This window comes from Lagopus leucura, unplaced genomic scaffold, assembly GCF_019238085.1.
Source record: "Lagopus leucura isolate 7727_CA_CO unplaced genomic scaffold, USGS_WTPT01 Super-Scaffold_100001, whole genome shotgun sequence".
In the NCBI taxonomy this organism is placed as follows: Eukaryota; Metazoa; Chordata; class Aves; order Galliformes; family Phasianidae; genus Lagopus; species Lagopus leucura.
Window position 1 is genome coordinate 83,919,586 of NW_024962262.1, and position 24,061 is coordinate 83,943,646.

Consider the following 24,061-nt stretch of genomic DNA (forward strand, 5'->3'; position numbering starts at 1 on the left):
TAGCCCATAGAATAGATCTGCACAACCTTGAATGTAACAGGTTTTTTTTTTTTTTTTTTTTTACTTTACTTTACTTTCAATGGCTGCATGTACTAGATAAACTCATGCTACTCACAGGCAGTGACTAGAACAAACGAGCTGGTTCAAAGGGCCATTGTGAGACTCTCAGTTATTTATATAGGAGTACCATTTTTCCTTTGTATGCTGAATTCCATCTCTAATCCAAAGCAATTGCTCTGAGGTGCCAGACTTACATGCAGCATGACAGCCAGCAACAGCAAATAACAGCAGTGCCTGCTTCCTCCAGATACTAAATGCTGCTGGACAGAAAGCTCACAGTATATTCTGCCTGTGGTCCACCATTCCAGCAGCAGTTGTAACCTCAGACTCTGTTCCTCAAAGAAGCACAGTGATTCTGTAAGAAAAAGGGCAGTAAGGAGATAAAAGTAATGCAGAATAATTCAACACAGAAAACAGTAGGGAGTTTATGTGTACAGTTTTGGACAGTTCTGAATGCTGATTTTTTTCCCTGCCATCACATCAAAGATGTAACAGACGATCACCAAGCTGTCCGTGAACCAACCTGTCCGCAGTTTGCAGCGCAGAGTAAATGGCATCAGATGGTGATTTGTACTGAGGTTATTCACACTCTGCAGCTAAGGGTGGTTAATTCCTCAGCCATCTCACACTACTCTTCCTCTAGTAACAATCCAGGGGACAGCATGAATGGAAGCACATACTGGTAATATTTTTAGAATCTTCTGTCTGTCAGGGGCTCATAGGATACATCATGCTCTTTAAGTAGGCAAAATAAAAAGAAAATGGTGAATGAATCATACATCTGTTTCTATGACTGCATGCCTGTAGCATTACTGGCTCTTACCCAACGTTAGAAGTATTAAATATCTGAAACCATTTAAGAGCATTAAAGGTTCAAAACTCTGTGGGGGAAAAACAGCCGTGCTGGTACCCACCTTTCACCAGTAGATACTTCAACTTCTGAAAGACCACTGCAAAGTGGACATCCTCTCGAAAATTCTCACACAGAACTCTGCCATTGGCTCTCATCTGCCTGTGGGAGGAATAGCTTATTGTAGTACCACAAATGGAACAACCCCTAGGAGCTTGTAAACAAAGCCCAAATTTAGGATGATCAGTGCTCTCAGAACGTAATGCATGGAAGGACAAAAAGTGATTCATGAAATTATCGATGAACTGTTCAATACTGCCAGTGAACTACTATTTCATAGGAAGACATTACCAAATAAGAATAATTAAGTCTTCTTGAGCTCTTGAAATTTGATCATTTTCTCCCAACATCAAATATACAAAGACACCTTAGATTAATCAGGCATCAGAGACTTCTTTCACATAAATATAATTAAGAAAGGATTGTCCATCTCCAGGCAGAGGTGGAGATGAGCACAAGTACATGTTGCAGCATCTCCTTTTCAGAGGAATCAGGGGCATTGGGGCAGCTGTCTGCACAGCCCAACCTAAGCATTTCTCTATGGGTTGGAAAAAGCTTTCCTTGCTAATGCACAACTCTGAAGCCTGAGTCAAACTGGTTGAAAAAGCACAGCAGCACCAGGTATGCTGCAGTTATCTCAGTAAAGGTGCTCTTCCCAAATCTTGAACATTTTTTTTAACTAGCAGAGGTCATGACCAGCCATGCCATTATGCCAGCTAAAGCAGTAAGAAACAGTTGGGCTCACATATGCTTAACATGGGAGAGAGAAAAAGATACCAGAAGTCAGCATCAGCGATCAAAGCACAATTGCTTATTTGTTCAGTAAAAGTTCTTGGGTTTTGGTCATTTATTGCACTGCCATCAGCTGTGACCTAGGAAAAGTCACTTCTTTGCTTCATGCCTTTGCCTTCCCACCTGCGAAACATCTTGAGAGCTGCTGCTTATCTCCAACTGCTATCTAAAGTCTACATATCATTGCTGTATCCTTCCATCTTTTGTAATCAAATGTGGCGAACGTAAATTTCATTTAAGGCTCTGTGTTTTAAAGTCAAGCACATATTTCAACAGAAGCATAACATTTATTTTTAAAGAAACACTTCAGTTCTTTCCTGCTAATCATACAAGAACTAACTGCTCCTCATTAATGTCTCTGTGATGTGGAATATACTTTCCACCATTTTCCTTTTAATTATTGCAAGACTTCCACACAATAAACTGAGGCAAAGTATTGATGGGACAAGCCCTTTAAATGATGAGACATAAGAAATATTAATTACAACTTAAAAGTCCCCAGCAGAACTTATTTGCTATAAATACTGTCTGACTTCAAAAGCTGAACAAAGGCCAGTATTATGCAACAGTCAATTAATTACACATATACAGATACAGTTGTTAATGAATTTGCCTATGAATATAGCAACTCTCAGATTGAAATACTGACTCAAGTATTAGCATTCATATATTTTTCCAGGGATGAATATATTAGCTCATACAAGCCACCTAATTACATCACAAATTGTTATTTCCTCTGATATAGCATTGTGTACTTAATATATGGAGTTCCCATTTTTACACTTTCACAAACTGTGCTTAGCTATGTGGCAAAACTTTAAATCCTCCACAAAGGCAAATATCTTTTCTCTGTTTTCTGTAGAACATGACAAATTTTATTGTTAGCTTGAACAGGACTGTAAAATAGCATGCCCGTCACAAGTAAATCAACAGTGTGCCCTTCTTAAAACAGGCTATGAAAATATTCAGCAAACCTTTGTCTTAATTTCAAGTGCTTTTGGGAATAAGTAATTCATTTTCCAAAGAAATGATTCCACAGGTAAAGAAGTTTTTTTGTCAGTTTTGTGAAAGAGATTTTAATTACCTTCCTTTAATCAATTCTTGTACGTACACATTGCAAAGCAATTTACGAGGTTTACGGAGTTTGCAGCACAGCTCACAAAATAAATCATCCCTTTTGCAAGGTACTTACCTTGCCTACTACTGACTTGGAACAATGATTTCTTGTATTGCTTTTATTTATTTATTTAGAAGAAAAATGAAAAACACAGAGATATGTTCTTCTGGTACCAAGACAGCAGCGTGGTTCAGGGCATGTAGTCAGAAGAGGATAACTGGGTTTTCTTCCCAGCTGCACCAGGTAAGCAGTAGGAGACAGATCAGTCTCATTATCTGCCATTCAGAATTTGCACTGATGTGTAAATAAGTCCTTCTCCATTTCCATTATTATTATTTGGAGAACAGAAAAAACAGAAACTTCCAGTTAGGAACAAAGTGTTAGGTGACTGCTTTGCAGAGGGCCAGGCACTGCCCTGTGTTATGACGATATATCTGTACATCAGAATGAGTAAAATCCAGCAGTTTCCAACCATGGTCATAACATTTTGTGGAGAGAATGGCAAGGAAAGACAAGTGACTAAACCTGTGTGAAAAAATGCATATGTTTGAATTACAGTAGCACCTATATCTCCCTGGAAATGTCAGTAGAAAACTGCCTCTGTTCTGGTGTGTTACTCAGATGGATAGGATTGGGAAAAAAGGAGTAATCCTATGACTATTTAGCTTATCACTGTTCTTAGTGTTTTTTTTTTGTTTGTTTGTTTGTTTTTTAAAGCCAGACATGAAGGCCATTTTGTGAACAATCAGAGCACAGAATACAGTAACAGTAAAGCATTAATCATACTGAAGCACTGGCTGCTCTTCGGAAGTCCTAAAATTTCTTGTTGGAGAAGGATGACACAGTAGTAAGGAGCTTTTTTTTTTTTTTTTAAATCATGTTGTAACCTCACTTAACATGTACTAAAAGAAATACCACTAGGAACATTTGCAATACTAACTAAAACAAACTGATGATTTCTAGCACTGCAAGCAAAACAATGGAAGACACTGACTTGGCAGATGTATGTCCTCCTGATACTTAGCTCATGACCCTGTGAAATTCCTGTACAAGTGAAGATTAGAATACGTATAAATATAACAAGTGAGAGGAAAAACATCAACAAAGCATGGAATAGGAGCGTGGTATGAACTGTACAGCTATGCACATCTCTCACAGAATTGTATATTAACAATGGTGTTAACTATTTCTGAAATCTTTAAGGCATTCCCATTGAAAAAAATAAATTCAGAGACAGAGACTCCTACCAACATTTCATAGAATCAGAGAATCACCGAGGTTGGAAAAGACCCACAGGATCATCCAGCCCAACCGTCCACCAATAGCTCAGTCTAAACCATATCTCTCAGCACAATGTCCAAACGTTCCTTCAACACCTCCAGGGTCAGTGACTCCACCACCATCCTGGGCAGCCCAATCCAGTGCCTGACCACTCTTTCAGAAAAGTATTTCCTAGCATCCAGCCTGAACCTCCCCTGGTGCAGCTTGAAGCCATTCCCTCTAGTTCTACCACCAGTTACACAAGAGAAGACACCAACCTTCAGCTCACTACAACCTCCCTTCAGGTAGTTATGGAGAGCAGTAAGGTTTCTCCTGAGCCTCCTCTTCTCCAGACTGAACAATCCCAGCTCCTTCAGCTGCTTCTCATAAGGCCTGTGTTCTAGATCCCTCACCAGCTCTGTTGCCCTTCTTTGAACCTGCTCCAGGGTCTTTCTTGCAGTGAGGGGCTACAGAGTACAGACAATTACTTCCCAGTTCCTGCTGGCACCACTTTTGTCTGATGCAAGCCGGGATGCCATTGGCCTTCTTGGCCACCTGGGCAGCACACTGCTGGCTCATTTTCAGCCGAGTATCAATCAGTACCCCTGCCTCACTCCAATTTATAGGAGGGAGAGGAGGTTCTTTTAACATCTGTATACCCAGCATGAGATCAAGAAACAACGGTTCAAATGTTGATCCAACCAGCCTATTATAAATCCTATTCAGGGAAGGGAAGGAGGGCAATATAAAAGATAGGAAAAAGCAAGAATCGTGTAGAGCGGGGAGAGTCACTACCAGGATCCAGCAGCATCCCGTTGCATGATGTTTGAAGGTTTGAGGCAGAAGCAGCAGGGGGGAAGAGCAGCAGCGTGGCTGGCCTTGGGCCAGCAAGCAGGTAGCAGGAAGAAGTCGCAGAGCCAATCTGGAAGGAAGGAAGCAGCAGGACTCAGGTAGCAGGCCCAGGAGAGTCTGACATCATGCAGGAATTCTGTAGTGAGGAATCTGATAGCAGACACCTTTGTTCTTCTTCAGCATGCTGGTAGAGTGCAGAGCAAGTACAGGAGGGAGAGAGAGCACAGAGCTAGTACAGGAGGGAGAGAGGCAAGTTGTGAGTCTTCTCATGTCAGAAACCTCTTCTTCATGAGGAATCTGTTGTCAGAAAACCTCCATTCTTCTTCATGAGGAAGAAATCTGTTGCTAGAAAAACCTTAACCTCATGATTTTAGGTCCCCATTTTATCCTTCTTCTTTTTCTGCCTATGTGACATCCTTGGGTGCTTGAGCAAGAGTCATGTGAGTACTCCCTGAGATGACCATCTTCCTTGAGATAAGTCCACACAAAAGACTGCTCCACAGCCATTAATCTGCGTCTTATCTCTCTCTCGTTGCCCTGGCCTTGTCCATATGTGTCCCTCAGACAAAGGGTTTGCAACCTTTGCTCAGGACTTGTCCAAAGTTCTCCAGACAAAGGATTTCTCAACCCTTGTCCAGGACTTGCTTGGACTTGTTCATCTGTGTCCTCAGCAAGCTTTGAGACAATGATGTAAAAGAATAATCTCTTACAACCCCCAGGTCCATTTCCTCTACACAGTCTTCCAGCCACTTTGTCCCAAGCCTGCAGCATTGCTTGGGGTTGTTGTGGCCAAAGTGCAGGACCCGGCATTTGGCCTTGCTGAACTTCACTCCACTGACATCAGCCCAGCTCTCAGCCTGTCCAGATCCCTCTGTATGGCCTTGCTACCCCCAGGCAGATCAACACTTCCAGCCAACTTGGTGTCATCAGCAGATTTACTGAAGGTGCATTCAATGCCCTCATCCAGGTCATCAATAAAGATACTGAAGAGGACAGGTCCCAGCACCGACCCCTGGGAAACACCACTTGTGACCAGTCACCAGCTGGATTTAGCTCCATTCACCACCACTTTCTGGGCCCAGCCCTCCAGCCATTTCCTTACCCAGCCAAGAGTGTACCTGTCCAAGCAATGGGCTGCCAGCTTCTGCAGAATTTCTTCATAGTTCTTCACCCTGGCACTAATTAGTGGGGGATATTTGCATTGAAACAATCCCTTTTTCTTCTTCATTCATTTGATCAGCTGCTTATCCCTCACCTGGAACTTTAATCTCTTGTCTGTTGCTTCAAAATCTTATGCATTGCTAAAAGGATTAGGTATCCAGGTGAAGCATAAACAGCAGGAACAGATGATCACATATGAAACAAAAAACTATTCTGACTTTTCAGATGCCAATTTCCCCAGTGGTAATTAAAAATTAAGTAAAAAGGAAACCTAACCACTGCCATCCCCCAGGAAGTTAAGCAGCAACCCTGTAAACTACAGGAAAAAAAAAAAAAAAAAAAAAAAAAAAAAAAAAAAAAAAAAAAAAAAAAAAAAAAAAAAAAAAAAAAAAAAAAAAAAAAAAAAAAAAAAAAATCAAAGCAAGAAAAACAAACAAAACCCCTTTAGGATACAACTTTTTAACTAACTCTCACTAGAATTAAAGCCGCGTGAAACTACAAAATTAGTAGTAGAATGTATAGGAAGATTAAATAAAAGAGTGAGATGATTCTGAAGTTTTATCAAAACTGCTGCAAATGTTCACAGTACAAATACTCTCTATCCTTTAAGTAGACTTTTTTTTTTTTTTTGTCTTTGCTTTCTAAAAGAGAATGGTAAAGCTGAACTAGTTTTGGGAAGACTACACTTTTAGTCTACAGTTTTCAGTGGGCAAAATTGAAACTGGCTACTTACAAGCCATACTTATTTCTTTCGTAAAATTATACAGTGTTCCGTGCAGACAAATTTCTTTTTCTTTTTTAAATTAGTACACCTATTGAATAGTTCACCATAACTTTCCACTGCAATTAAAAAAGACTCTGATTAGTTGTGCTCATGAAAAATGCAGAGAGAAATATTTCTAAAATTCAATTTGCTTTTCAAAAGATTAGGGTCTAAATCTAGCCAATTCACTCTCTTTCAACCCACCCACCTTATCTAATATGTAAGTCTTTTGTTTTGTTCTTTCCTGTTACATTGTTTTCCTGCTACTAGACTTTTGACATTAAGCTCAAGCAGGGCCGCTGCTAAGACACTGCACAACTGGGAATCCTTCAAGAATTGAATTGCCTACAATTGTGAGAAGAGATGAAAATATTTTGAAATGTGTTACACTTTTTTTTTTTTTTTTTTAAAGCGTAGGTATACAATGACTTCTTCAAAAATGAAACAGTGAGAGATGAAGATGGCCTTCTGATTATTCAGTTGTTCTTTGTTGTGAGGATGGAGAAATCTAGCTCCTAAGCAGACAGATTCACCCAGTAGACACAGCCACTGGAGAAGAAAAAGTAAAGTCAAGCTGCTCAAAAACACATACATCTTCATATATTCTTTCTTCCCTTCAAGTTACCACTGGACTGTTTATTTATCTACCAATATTGTTTGAGGGTTCACAAAGTGTTGGTTTGTTCCCTATCAGCTTAGTGGGCAATAGATCTACTTTTCTTCATTACTAATGCATGGAGATTTACAGTAAGTAAAGTAAGAATACAAAAATCTACTCCCAAGAAGTTTACCTTCCCTTCCATCAATTAAAGTAGATTTTAGTAAGTGAATGGATGTAATAGATAGCATAACATTAAAGAGGTTTTAAAGGTCTGCAAAAATTCCAGTCAAACATATCAGATTTATGTTTTTTCTTTCCTGTGGAGAACGTGCAGGCAACATCTAGAGATTTGCCAGACACAAATGAACCCCTGAGCAAAGGAAGCTAATGTACATCTACATTTATTCTTAATGGTTTGTTAAAAACCTGCTATTTAGCAAACCCCACAGAGGCAGAAAACTCAAAATGAGGGCAATTCAAACTTTATCTGGCACTCCCCTTTACTATACTGTTACAGATAAGTTCAATCACTCATGTTCAAATGTGAATATACCAGGACATGAAATTGGTAGCAAAAATTCAAAATGAATGTTTTAGCAAAAGTTCAGGCAAGATAGAAGTTATATACTGAAGATACAGTAAGCACCTGGTACTTCATTTTAAGGGTAAGCAGATTTCAACACAATAAATCTGCAACAAAATAAATTGAATTGAATGATGAAGATAATGCAAAGAGACGTACACTGCGGGAAATTTTTAGGCTGTGAAAATGACACCAGGCTTCCAGGAGATACAATCACTCCTTGGAGGTGTACATGGAAAGTTACCCCATCAAAGCCATTTTATGGCATCTAAAATATCTTCCAACTACAGCTGCAACTCCTCCTGAATTTGGGGAAAACTGTGAACAGTGTTTGTCACTTGGGCAGCTCCAGTTCTGGGCTCATCACCCCTCCTTCTCTGGAACAACCTCAGGTCACTGACTTCAGGAGTAAGCTGAAAAGATCGTCTTTTCCCCTGAGCAGCAGAAATGGCCAAATGACATGAAATGCAAGAGCTGAGACTGAAAAAGCTGTGATATATAATGGGCTACTTATTTCTCTTTCACATTTATATTCATTACTTTAACTGCAGGGTGTATCAGAAAAGCCCAGTATCTAGGACATATTATATTCAACGCACCTATAACTCCAGTCAAATAAATGTTTCAGAAAATTGGAACATCAACAATGATTGCTCAGGAAGCAATTAACAACGACAAAAATGACTGAAAATGTGCTATTTGGACAAGAATCAACTGAAAAGAAAGGCATAGAGAAGATAGTAGATATGTGTTAATGGGATAACCAACAAACATTTCTAAGATACAGTGATCTAGGAAGAAGACAATTATACTTCCTCAGATTGCCTTATATAACAATGGAGATGACAAATTTAGAGATCATTATTAATTAAAAACTCTTTTGTTTTTGAACAGTAAAGCTTTAAGGTATTTCTCTATAGACACCAACAAGCTAAGGTATGAAAACATAGAAAAAACTTTTTATAAATTGAGAATTATATTAATTAGTTCAAAATCAAATGCACCAACCATGCTATGAAACCAAGAAAATGTTAGAGATGGATATGCTATATCTAAGACTTGAAAAGTGCTGTTGCCCAAGAACTTTCAATATGCTGCAAATAAGGATCCTTTAATGATTACATATCATTACAATATCCTGAATACAGATGCATTTCTCTCAGTGCTAGTTTACCACATTTTACAGCCACATAAGTTTTAAGATCCAAGAAGAGGGAACACATTATTACATGGTAAAACAGAACAGATTCCCTAAAAAAAGTTTTATAACATTAATTAAAATACAACAGAGAAAAAGAATTAAAATGCACAAAAAAACCTTTGACATAGACCCACAAAAAATTAAGGTCTTTGATGTGGTTCCATATGGCATCCTTTTCTCTAAGTTTGAGATATGTATTTTAAGAGTGGACCATACAGTGAATAAGGAACTAACTAGATGACTGCTGCCAGAGGGTTGTGGTCAATAGCTGAATGTCGAGGTGGAGACAAGTGAGGAGTGGTGTCCTTTGGGTTGTGATCTTGGAACTGGTACCATTTAAATATTTGTTGATGACAAATCAAGATAAAGATCAAGTGGGATCAAGAGCACCCTTAACGTTTTTGCAGACAACATCAAGCTGAGTGGTACACTTTTTGTCTTGGTAGACGAAAAGGTGGCCATTAACCAGCAGTGCACTCTTGCAGCCCAAGCAAGTCATATCCCGGGTTGCATCAAAAGAAGGGTGGCCAACAGGGATGGGGGGGAGAGCGGGGGGGAATTGTCCCCATCTGTTTCTGTCCCTGCGAGGCTTCATGTGGAGTACTGTGTCCAGGTCTGGGGCCCCCAGCATGAGAAACTTACGGAGCTGTTGGAGCAGGGCTCCAGAGGAGGACCACTGGGGTGATCAGAGGGCTGTGGCACATCTCCTATGAATAAAGGTTGAACACGTTGGGGTTGCTCAGCTTGGAAAAGAGATGGCTCTGGAAACACCTCATTGCAGCCTTCTAATACTTGATGGGAGCTTATAATCTGAAAGGGGAGCAACTTTTTACACAGGCAGATAGTGTAAGGACAAGAGGAAATGGTTTTAAACTAAAAACAGGAGAGATTTAGATTAGACATTAGGAAGAAATTCTACACTCAGAGTGCCGAGCATGGACACAGGCTGCCCAGAGAAGCTGTGGGTGCCTCATCCCTGAAGGCGTTCAAGGCTAGGTTGGATGGGGACCTGGGCAGCCTGAGCTGCTGGGGAGCAGCCTTGCCCATGGAAGGGGGTTGGAACTAAATGGCCTTAAAAGCCCCTTCCAACCCAAGCCATTCTGTGGTAAAAGAAGAAATTGGAGTTACAGCAAAACCATTTGACTTTAATATTCAACACTTGCACAAGATAAATAGAATTTATCATATTTATGTTGCTAGAGAGTAGATATTCAGTATTCTCAAGCATCAAGAGATCTTTCTTAGTAAAGAAGGAACAGTGTCCTTATTGAATCTCAACTGATGTGCTATTTTGCTGCCAACACAGACACAAACAACAGATTAGTAAAAGGAAGAATGCTGCTTTTATGCATCTTAGGATAAAATGTGATCCATCATCCATGAACACACTCTCTGCATCTCAGTTAAGATTGCCTCTTGCAACCATCTGGTACAAAATGTTTCCTGTTTTTGTGCCTCACTGGACACCCTAACACCTATTAGTGCTGTCTGGGCTTTTCTCTGTGCACAGTAAAGAAAATTTGGCTCAGCTTTAAGTGAAAAAATAGAGAAAAGCACATGCACAGAAATGAATAAGAACTGAATAGTGGATGGATGAAAACGATGGAAGAAAGAATAGGACATGCAGTGTATGGAGTCACACCCTTGACTCTTTTTTGTTTGCTTTTAACCTTGACAAACGTTATGATAGAAGATTTTACCATTTAATTCAGAGAAGTTCAATTTCTGACATGTCACCTACATGTTCAGCTGACTCAGAAATTGTTCTACTTTCGTATATCAGTCACAGTCCTAAATGAGCAGTCCATAGTTTCATCAGAATGTCTAGGTTGCACTGAAGCACTGACCTACCAAACTATAAGCCAAGGCACTCAAGGTCTTAGCACCAGGGAAATGATGAGTTGTCAGTTACTCTATTTCATAAAGTCATTAAAATAATAGAAATACTTCCTTGACTGTGTATTAAATAACTAACATTATACAAAATACCTAATATTAAACAACAAATGTCTACTCTTGAATTATTAATTCTGACCAGTACAGCTTATTTTGAGAGTACACTAACATGCTGAAAATAAGAATGTATACAGAGAATGCATTGATAGCTTGAAATAACAGTGACAACTTCACACACAGTCTCTTAGCAAGGATTTAAGAAGATGTATTGTTAATGCTTGAGGAAAGAACTAAGCAATTCTGAAAAATACCCTAGAAGCTGACGTAGCAAGAAGCCTTAAAGTCAACAGTATGTGTCAGCCTATAAATTGTATCTCCAGGAAAATAATGAAAAGTACAAACACTTAATCCAGTCTAAAGACCCAGCAAATAAAAAAAACTTCTACATTTTGAAACTATACTGGCCTAGTAGGGGCATAGAGCAGATGAAGTAAATCAATTTCCAACATCCTAGATCAAGGCACTAGAAAGCTAAATTTTTAGTTTATTATATGAAATTATCGCTTGCCAGCTCAAATATTTAAGCTCTTTCTTTCAGTTCAGAAATGTTAAGTTTTGTAGTCCATCAAGCCAACTATCTGAGTTGCTACAGAACCTCAGAAAGGAAGGGGAAAAAAATTAAAATGAAATTAATGCAGGAAGAGGAGATAAATCAAGTAGCAAAGTCAAGAGTAAATTATCATAAGATCTTTTATCAAAAACGAATAAATTTTTCTACTTCAAGAGGACCCTATTAATTTTATTCCTCCACACCCCATTCCTTGCTATGACTGTAGTTCTAGCAGCCTAATATGAAAACAGACTTATTAAGATTTGAAATATGTTTAACTCATCATAAGCACTGCAGTGCTTCTAAATTTAATTTAAAATTATATATAAATCAGGAGAACATAAAGAGTTTGCACTTGGCAGTAGTTAAGGGGAAAAAAAAATTAAGTAAATGGAGCCAGCACTCTGGCTGCTTTCATTGATTTTAAATGAGGCTTGGGGGTGTTTCCTATGGAGTAATTCTATGTTTTTTCAAAAGACAAGATATAGGAGGTCCAGCATGGTTTAACACAAGTTAAGAAGAGACTCTTTGAGTATCCATACCCCAATTCTGTATGAAAGTGAACTCTCCAGTCCTGGTTAAAAAGGAAAATAATGAGAAACATATAGCATATATTCAACTTTAAGGCTTTTATCTCACTAGCATCCCTAATTTACTACAAATTAAGCAAAATGCTGTAATTGCTTTCTAGATTTTCCAAGGTGAAGCCACGGGACACGGAACCACCTACTGGTGGTATGTAGTACCTGAATCATTTTATAGTGGCTTGTACCACAGGTAGACTTCAGTTTCGTTATTTATTGAAACACCGTTCTGTGCTACAATCTCCCCCTTTTCCTTTTCTGAACTAATTCCTTGATGAGAGGCCAATTAAAATTTCCTTGGAATAAGGCTGTGTCTTCCTGAAAGGTAGGACCCAGGGCAGCCCTTAGGATGAAACAGCAGATGCAAAGGCACCACAGGTACAGGGCCTACAAGCGCAGTACTGGAGGTGGCAGGACAAAATGGGTGCTTTAGTATCCCATGTGCTAGACCATGGATATGAATTAGAGACCCAGATGAATCAAACTTTTGCACCTGGAAACCAAGTAGATGACTGAGGCTGACAAAGGGCAAAGAACCCACTATCATTCAGTGCCTCATCTGTCCACTTCTCAGACAGGTGCCCACACCCACAGAACAAGAGACACCTTGGACTCAGTCAAGGACACTAAGTTAAAAGCATTATCAGGACACACGATCAGCAGTAGGTCCTGGATAAGATATTGTACCCCACAGGTATCACCTGCCCTGTGAGTCTATAGATCTCTAGGGCACAGATTCGTGACATTTTTCTGAGCAAATCTACATTTGAGTATTTCATATGATCCTCATCTCAAACTGGGGCCTGTTTCACATTAACACCAACATCTCTAGCTGAAAACCCCTTTTTTTCCAAACACATTTCAGATCTGACCCTTGGCAGAACTCATCCATCAGTTCTCGTGTTCTTCATCTGTTTCCAAATTAATCTTGTTATTTTAGGTCGAAGGAAGTATTTCTAGTACTACAAAACATTGTGATTTACTTCAATAACAAGTGATAAAAACTGCTAATATTATCTTTAAACATTTGTACTTTATTAGTGTGCTGAATGAGGCAATAAATTAAATTATTCACTCAGAGAGGAGGCACTGAGCTCTGCTTAGACAGAACAAATCCATTTTAGTTATTGCAGGATTTTTATGAAAACTGAATGATGACTTTTCCTGGAGGACTAGAATGAGAATGACAGCTTTAATACATTTGCTTAACCCTCTTAAAGTTTTTCTAAGATAAGTTTTTTAAGCTTTAATGGAAGTTAAAATGTATTTATAAATAATATTCTTTCTGTGGTATCAACTGACTACATAAACAGGGATTACTGTATAAGCAACAAATATATTTAAAAATCAGTATTTCCTAACCGTTAAGTTGCAGCCTGTACTTAGCAAGGTCAGAACCTATTACTGTGCTGGAGAGGTTTGTGTCTCAGACTCCTTACAGTAACAGTAAGTGTGAATTACTGGACAGCTATTATTCAGCCAACATACCTCTAAAAAATTCAAATTAATAGAACTACTTCAACTGTCAAAGTATCGAATTCTATGTGACATTTTCCAGTAAAAAAGAATAAAACTTCCTCCCCAAACTCTTCTATAATGTTGTACTTACTACATGGTACAGTGCTCCAACCATGTATGTGAGCTTTGGATTAACAAAGTTGTAAATTTTCACCTAGATTACCCAGATATTTAAATGAAATTTAGTTTTTGCTTATGTTGACTAATATTGGCCACATAGGTATATTTGCTTTCATTACAGTGCATAGATACCTACAGTAGCTATATTTGGTCTATTTACATAGGAAAAAAAAAAAAAAGAGTTAATGCTGCATAAGTCAATCGAGGTCTTATACACAGTGCTAGAGAAAACACTATCTGCATAACCCTGCATATACAACTTATGCATATTTGAATAGAAAGCTCAGTTTTATGTTTAGTGATATGCATCACAACATCCCTGATGTTAATGAAGATCCTACACGTCAGTAAAATAAACTTTGCACTAGTTCAAGCTGCTCCAACTAAAGGCTATGCAAAACAGGCAGAAAGAGAAAACTTTAGAAACTGACAGAAAGCTGTAGCATGATGCTACACTCTCCCACTCTTCTGCAATGACACATCTGCACCTGGGACAGAGGGACAGCATTGCCCATGCAGCCTTATATAGGGAAAGACTGCTGTAGGGCTCAGCTGAATCCCACGGACATAAGACTCATCCTGTATGTGGCTTTTACACCTGAGCTCTGTGCTGATGACACTATCTTCCTCTCAAGCACTTACAATCTGGCAGGATATCACAGCACAATAAAGCATATCCACATTTAATCTTCTCAGGTGTCAGGCAGCAGCTCCAGCAAGTTTGAAGCAGAATATCTATTCCTACCATGAATCCACAGCAGTTATCCCACACACTTTGTAGGATGACTCCCATCCCTTAGCCCCCTGGTGCCTAGGTGATGTGTGCTACCATGGACTGAGCACAGGGATTACCAAGAAGTCTCACTTTTCTGCTCATATCTATGGCAGTATGGGCTCCAAGAGAGGTTGTGCATGACAGAAAAGAACAGTTGAGTCCAAAACTCCACTGAGAAGTTGCTGGGAAGCTGCAAGAAGGAATGACACGGTAAGTACCACAGCATAATCATTTACATACACCAAATGCAGAAATTGATGTCTCCTTAATGCTCTCCCCGATTACTGCATTTTTAGAGCAATGATAAAAGTATAGGAGAACATACACAATACAAAACACTTGAAGAGCACCAAGGGCAGTATTTGGCCCACTTAACCCACAGGTATGCTCTTCCTCAGTGCATTTAAGTAAGGAAGAACTTAGTAAGAGAACAGCATTGCAAGATCTGGAAGCAGTGAATCTTTTTATCGGCAAAGCACCACAAAGTGTGTCATGAAATATGAACTCCAAGTGATAGATCTTTGACTATAAAATGGGACATACCACTTCTACTTCCCTCGTGCTATGCCTTATGTGAACATTTGTTGTTTCCTTGTGCTACAAACCAATCTCAAACAGGACTGAGATTAAGTATCAGATTTTGAGTTTACAAATGTAGAAATGGAGGATGGAGGAGTTAGTTGACCTCCAGAATGTGCTTCTAAAATTTAGAAAAAACTATGTAAGTTCTTAACTTAAAAATCTTCTGGTACATGAAGACAAATTAGTGTCAGTTAGAAAAAGAAACAAAACAAGACCAAATGACAACTGCCATCCAAATGTCTTAGTGGTAATAATTTTGTGTACTGAAATGTTACATACACTGCTTCAACTTATAAATCTTCATTTCAGATGAAAAAGTACAAAATAAGGTTTAGCAAATTAAAGATATTGCTGTTCACTGTGGCTTGTTATATTAGACAAGAACATTGTTTGCCTTAGTGGGCTGAAGAGCAATGACTAAAGGCTGCTGTTATGCCAAAATGGCTGCATTAAGATAAATGTAGAAATAACTGTAGATTCACATCATCAGTTCTTTGTAAGCATTTTCTGAATTGTTTCTGTGTCTTTGTTTTGCAGTGCTACATAAAGAACACCACTTAAGCCAAGGAATATGGATCGACAATAGTAAATCTGGTAGCTTAATAGAAACAATGGTATTGGCCCAAGTTTACATCTGTGGAGCAAATATTTTAGGAACAGAAGATCGAAGTGGCTGACATCGAGCTCTTTGCATTGCTACTGCTTATGGTACTCCATGTGTAATTTGAAGCCTTTTGGCAGGGACACGTAGAGATGTCTGTGGGAAGTCCTTGCAGGAGGCAGAGACCGTGCATGGACATATTAGGGTCTCAACAAATCCCACATCCGATGGACATTTGGAGTGCTTTTGGAGAATAAACAGCTGTTTAGTTCAATTTCTAAGGAACAAACACTGTTTGCCCCAAAACAGCTCTTGGAACTGAGTTAGCACACAGTAACTGGGATTACCTCTCTGATCCAAATCATAGTTATAGACTCAGCCTTACAAACACACACCAAATCTTTTGTAGTACAGTTTAGAAAGATAAATATGCTATCACATTTTTGTTATCGTTTCTAAGAGGTTCAGGTCTTTCAGGATGTACATTTAGAAGGGTGTCACACAGTATTATTACACATCACTTGATTAAGCAGTATCACTTGTGGAAATACTATGCAGCAGTGTGCTGCTGGTGCTAATGATGTGACCTACAGATGTAGAAAAGATACAAAGATAGATACAAAATACTGCTGAATGAGTGTTTAAACAATAGAGTCCAACTTCCAAGTTTCCGTAACAAAGAGACATATCAACAGAATATATAAGAGCAAGAATGGGTTCACTGGAGATATCTGATATATTTGGATACTTACTTCCTCGCTGCAGTTCCTTCTCTGCACAAATGCATCTATCATGTCCATCCCCAAGCAAGTCTGGCCTTTCCTTTATGCAGGCTTATCACTTAAATACCTACTACTGCCTCCTTGCATTTTCTGCCAGCACAGATCACCGTGAAAGGATGAGCACCTGATTGATCTTAGTAAGAACCATCTGCGCAACGTGCTTTAGGTTGTGTACCCTTATTCGCATTGGCCCTTCTGTTGTCTGAGTTCCTGCCACTGCACGTGCTCAGGGAATTGCAAATGTAGCATCTGTGTACTGATATGGATACAAGAGAACTTCCTTGGATGGTAAGAGGGTTTATATGATTATCTCAATCCACTAGGCATGAAACTAGCCTTAGAAGATGATGTGTCTTCACACCTTCGTGCTTGATTTGCTTCCCCAGTATCCTACTACAAAAAGCTGCACATAGTGACCTGTGGTGTGATATTCTCTCGTCCTGAGCTAGTCATCTGCCACATCTGCTTTTTCAGAGCCGAGGTGTACAGGACAAAAAAAAAAGAGTCCGACTCCCCTTAATATATGCAAGAACTTGCTTACACCTAGAATTTTTGTTCACAGGGAGAATTCCCTACCAGCAACATACAAGCATTAATCAGCAAATGACACAGAGAATGTTTAAGAAGTTGAAGAAATGGTTCATTTGTACATCTCTTATTGAAGCTTACGTCTGTGCTGTTCTAACAATCACTGTGAGCACAACAGCAGAAACACTGCTATGAAGCTTCTCAGCTCAGGCAGACCTGAAGGGGGAGGGGGGGGGGGGGCACCAAACTAGTAAGACAGAATTCATAGGACACAGGGAAGTTCAGAGTTAGGAGCTGGACCCCTCATGACCTTTACAGATAGGGTGAAATAGGGGCCAGTGCATTTATCTCTGCTGTAATCCTCTCTGACTCTGAGCACCAGAGAGATTGGGCTTTAGCAGAACTTTCAATGAGTCAAAAGCCTTGCAAGTACTTCTACCAACATAGCCTTGCTAGGCAGTGGGGATTAGGAACAGGACACAAGTGCTGCTTAGCACTCAGCTAAAAGCTTCCAGGACTAAGCCTGGAAAAGTTCTTCAGGGAACGGTGTCAGGATTCCGTAAGGATCACAAGCCACTAGGCACCTGTCCAATTACCATTTGCTCCTGTCATGTTTCATACAATAACAAAGATTTCCAAAAAAAAAAAAGTAACCCTGTTTGTGTAGTGATGGAAGATTAGGATTTTCCTCCACTCTACCAGTACTTCAATCCAACAATGAACTGCTTAATTTGACATGAGAATAGCTTTCCTTCCTTAATTTTTAGTTGTATGTTAATACAGCTTTATATTCCATAACATGTGTGATAACATTCCTAGGGATGCACTAACCACTGATATCCTGTGCCAATTCCATCCACAGGAAGAGTGAGAGGAAAAAAAGAAAAAAAGAAAAAAAAAAAAAGGAAAAACCTAATAATGTGCTAAATGAATACAATTTCTCCATTATCACTCCCAACCAGGTATCCCTATCTGAGCAGCTCGGGCTCAATTTGCTTAAAAATACTTAATTATATTACCAAATGATTCCTTGAGGTCATTGCTATGAAGGACACACAGTTACTGTGTTAATCCATGCATTATACACTGCATTACATTAGTCCAATAAGTCTGAGGAACAAGGACATGTTTCTTTGGGTTATTTGAAATCAGAAGGAAGTTAGTTCTGTTTCACAGCACTTAGTTACACAGGACAACTAGAAAAAGAAAAACAAACACATGCATACTGGATACCACATTTTCACCCCCCTTGCAAGCAGCAAGATGACTGAGACACCTATAGCAAGGAGACCATTTTCAAGCTTTAGTTACGTAAAATAACAGCTAGCCTCCAACTCTTAAAAAACAAAACAAAACCAACAACCACGCAATTGCCTGAAAAATTAACTATCATTTAGATAGGATGTGTAATACAGAAACACTTAAAGAAAGTGTTTGTTTTGTTCATTGCAGTAGTATTCAACCAAATAAGAAAATACCACAGTGAAAGCAACAGCCAATACATAAAAGGAACTCTACAAAAATAGTGATTAGAATTTCAGGCACTCTACAGAACGGGCTCTCACTTTAGTTAATTTTCCATATCCCTACAAAGTATAGTCATTTGATATAAAATTTGTGTTTAACAGAGAATATACTTTTACAAAGTATAATTTACATTGAAAACATCAACTTTTTCTTTTTTTTTAAAGCAGAAAAGTTTTCCTATACTTCTTTTTTAAACAAACCTCTTCTACAGGAATACATGCCAGCAAGTCGAAACTTACACAAAGAACTGGTCCAATAATTTTTACCATGAAATAGTCTGGATACATCAGCTTTGTCTGGTCATTCACAAAGATGTTACCTTAACAGCAGGATAACTAAAGCACCCCAGTTATCTTGCACTATAAGTCAAGTTCACACAAGACACACTGAATGCTTTTTGAAAGGCAGATAAGGTTGAGTTTCACTCCTTCCATTTTCCTTCAATGAATTTCAAGTGACTTCACCTAATTTCACGTTGCCAGCCAGCTTAACAGGCAAAGCAAAAGCTGTATGCACAAGCAAAATGGAAAAAGCAATTTATTCATGACTTGACATCAGGAAGACATCCAGCCACTTCCTGGCTTGCCTTTGGGCAGCTTTGTGTCAGCTCTCCTGGCCATCCTCCCTCTTGCTGGGGTGGATAAAGGCAGGGAAGAAAACAAAAGCTTGACATTGTACAAGCACTGCTCTGTAGCAGCCAAAGCATTGATATGTTATAAACACAATTTTAGCTTCAAATCCAAAATACAGTACTATATGGCTGCTATGAAGAAGGCAAACACCATCCCAGCCATAACCAGTACAGTAAGACAGCTAGCTTTACATGCTCAATTCCTTCTCAATAGTAAACAGAGAAGAAAATATACCAAAGCCATTTCATTCACTACGAAACACTTAAGCAGACTACTGAGAAGTGGAATAATACAAAACTACTGTAGAGAAAACAGTATAACATCATCGCATTTGCCATTTAGTTTCTGCACTGTTTATAGACATAACTATTTACCTGAAAGGCACTCTATTTTCTTTCATAAACATCATACTTTTCCTGAATAAAGACTGAATTAAGCCGATTAAATTTATGTCATCTTATCAACCATGCTCACTTCATATTTTTAAACTGTGTTTTGTGAGGCATAGTCAGAAAAAGACAGGTAAACTTAGAGGGAGTTCCACAAGTTTCTAAACAACACTGAGAATCACCTTGGAGTCAAATGGCATGAGCAATTAGTGTTGCATCAATTTTAATACTCTCCTAATACTCCAAGAAATGAGTGTCTTTCGAAGACAGATTTCAGAAAAAGTTCAATTAAACTTGGACCAACTCCAGGGTTCAGAATAGCTTTATAAAAATGCAGAATACTACCTAAGCTAAGACTACTATTTCAATGCCTGTAAGTTCTAACATTTTCTCTTAATTCATTTTAAGCTTTAATTTACCATGAACATCCACGAGTTTTTTATATTTACAGGGTACATATTGTACTCACAGGCGTGAAAAACATAATTTGTCTCATCTAATGAGTCATAATTAACTTTTGTTTTTACCTTTCTAAAAGCAGAATATTTTTAATGCATCCAACTGGAGTTATTTTTATGCCAAGATTTATATAGTTCTTTTTAATAAGAGCAGTCATATGTCAAACTCACATTATTACCACAACTTGTTTTCAGATAAAGCAGAAATGAAAGAGCCCACAAAGGAAATACTGCATGAAGGGAAAAGTATTTCTCTAAACAAAGTAAATAAGACCAAGAGTTCTAGAATTTTAAAATTTCATTAAATGCTTATGAAACTTTTGAAAAGGTGCAGTTTCCTTCTCCAAGAAGTCTAGTAATGCTCTAAGTAATCTGGAAACCTCAAAGAATTGAAATTTTTTCTCCATCATAAGAGACAGCTCCCCGTCACAGCAAATAGCCCCACTTCCCCTTTCAAAAAACTTGCAGCAGATACTATGAGGTCTGAAAACATATACATGCACAAAGATAGCCTTAGCAGAAAACTTTCTGTTAACCACAACAAAGGTGGTTAAGACTGACTTTATAAAATTGAGAACCTACTTAAGGGACTACGAGAATGGGCAATGGCAGATACAGATGCTTCAAGCCAGTTTTAGGTCACCTTAGAAAGGTAGAGGCCACAATCCAATAATAAAGAACGAATCACTTACCCCTTTCCAAGGATCAGGGCTCACCAAATACACCAAAGAAATCAACCTTGGAGTAGAGATGCTTCCCTTACACCTGCCATCCCTTAAATGAGGTTAGGGAGAGATGGACCCAGTGTCCTCCCCTTCTTGTCACACTGGTGAATTGCTTCCACCTATGCTCCCAGTGCTGGCTGTGTCCCAGGTGCTCAATCACTGGTTCATTATGTGAGCTAACAGTTCCCATACATGGACTAAGTAAGAAAATACGTAAAACTGATTTGGCTTTTTAGCAGTTGACCTAGAATGGCAAGAGTTAGGAAACATTAGTCAATGAAGAAACTTTTAAACACTACATTTTTTTTTTATATTAATCAAAATCAAATTATGGAGGAGGACAGTCACAGACCTCTATGAGTCTGGAACAGAATAGCTACATTTTATTGGGTTAAAGGAAAGGTTTCTGTTCATTCAGATAACTCTCCTTTTCACTACTTAATTAATAAAGCTATTTCTGCACATGAGAGTCAAGACTTTTAAATAAATAGGAACTTTATTTGTTTATCCATTGATGTGCAGTTGAAAAGAACCTGGAGTCATGAAAAAAAATGAAGCAACTACAACTTATTCAGCTGCTTAAATCATCTTCATTTAAAAGCAGAATTGTGATTGACATAGTGATACAGAAAGTATCACCTTACATTATGTTCAAGTACCACACAACAATTTATCTACTGTTTTCTTACTGTTTATATAGCTGGTCTCCCATTTTCAGAGGGTTAGCTACAACACATTCCTGTCTTTCAGAAAACTTGGTTAACAAACTCTTTACTAAGTTGAATATAACATGCAAGACAAATTTCATAGGAGAAAAACAAACAGAAAGGTCAAATGGATTTTCCACTATAGTCTGTTTTTCAGAAATACTGACCAAGTTGATATAACTACTCCATTCCTTATCTTCAAAATAAACTTCAGGACAACAAGGCTTGAGTTTGTCAGAGGAGGAGGAAAAATAAATTTAAAAAAGAAAAAGGAAATTAAGTTACTGCTCTGAGAATATACCAGCCAAGTGGACACCTTCCTGTCACTGTAAGAATCACCTGAGTTAAAGAAGACCTTTAATTATTTACTACAAAGAACCAGTTAGCACAAAGGCTGCAAGATAGAGGTAGGGTCCTTAAGTATCAGCCTGCATCTTTAAGTGACAAAAAACTTCTTGAGTTCTCATTAACTGCTAGAGAGACCATAGTACAACTTCTGAAGCCAGAACTACCAAGAATCACCAACATTCTTCCAGATCATAGGGAAGTAGAAAGGCTCTCTTTAAAGGAATACAGACTCTTATCAATCTTCCACCCTATGAGAGGTTATCTTTAAAGGTAGTTCCTCCACAATGCCTAAATCTCTGTGGAAAGCTATTTGCCCTCAGATGAATGACCATAGACACTTAATTTATTTCTGTGACAGAGATAAGCTAGCAGTTTTGACAGAAGAGTGCTGATTAGAGCTGTACTCTCAAGGGAAAATTTCTAGCATCTTAAAATAGGCAGGAGAACATCCACCAAGAGAATCATAAAGGTTGGAAAAGACCTCTAAAATAATCCAGTCCAATCATCAGCCCACCAACACCATGCCCACTGACTCATGATCTCCAGCGCCACATCTACATGGTTCTTGAACATCTACAGGGATGGTGACTTCACCACCTTCCCGGGCAGCCTGTTCCACTCTTTCTGAGAAATTTTTTCCAAAAATTCAGCCAGAACCTCCCCTGGTGCAACTTAAGGCCATTCCCATTAATCCTATTTCTGTTTCCTGGGAGAAGAGGCCAACCTTCACCTCAACATAACCTCTTTTCAGGTCATTTGAGAGAGCAACAAAGTCTCCCGAATCTTCTCCAGGTTAAACAATCCCAGTTTGCTCAGCCTCTCCTTCTAAAATTTGTGTTCCAGACCCCTCAACAGCTTTGCTGCCCTTCTCTGAACATGCTCCAGGGCCTCAATGTCTTTCTTGTAGTGAGGGGCCCAAAACTGAATGCAGTACTCGAGGAGTAGCCTCACCAGGGCTGAGTACAGGGGGACAATCACTTCCCTGCTCCTGATGGCTATGCTATTTCTCATACAAGCCAGGATGCCATTAGCCTTCTTGGACCCCTGGCACACTGCTGGCTCATGTTTAGCTGAGCACTGACCAACATCCCCAGATACTTTTCTTCTGCTCAGCTTCCCAGCCACTCTGCCCCAAGCCTGTAGTGTTGCCTGGGGTTACTGCAACCAAAGTGCAGGACTTGGTCTTGTTGAACTTCATCTCACTGGCCTCAGCCCAGCTACCCAGCCTGTCCAGATCCCTCTGTACAGACTTCTGACACTCAAAGCAGATCAACGCTTCCTCACAGCTTGGTGTCATCTGCAAACCTACTGAGGGTACACTCAATCTTCTCATCCAGATCATCAGTAAAGATATTAAAGGGGACCAGCATCAGTACAGATCCCTGAGGAACACCACTCATGACTGGTTGCCAGCTGGATTTTACTCCATTAAGCACAATTTCCTGAGCTCAGCCATCCAGGTTGTTCTTTAATCAAGGAAGAGGACACCTGTGGAAGCCATGGGCTACCATTTTCTCCATGAGAATACTATGGGAGACAGAGTCAAAGGCTTCACTGAAGTCTAGGTAGATTACATCCTCCTCCAAAAGGCAGGTCACCTGGTCATGGAAGGATATCAGGCTGGTCAAGCAACATGTGTTTCATTATTCCATGCTGACTGGGACTGATTACCTGGTTGTCTTGCACATGCCATGTGATGACACTCATGAATTTTTGCTCTATAGCCTTTCCCAATACTGACAGACCTGCAGTTCCTCCCTCCAACTCTTCTTGTAGATGAACATTACACTAGCAAGTTTCCAGTAATCTGGGACATCCCTGGTTGACCAGGACAGCAGATAAATGATGGAAATCAGGTTAGTAATCACTCCTGCTAGCTCCCTCAGTAATCTTGGGTGGATCTTGTTCCACGGACTTATGACAGTCCGGGTGAAGTAGCATGTCACGAACTGGTTCCTCCTGAACTGTGTGTGTGTGTG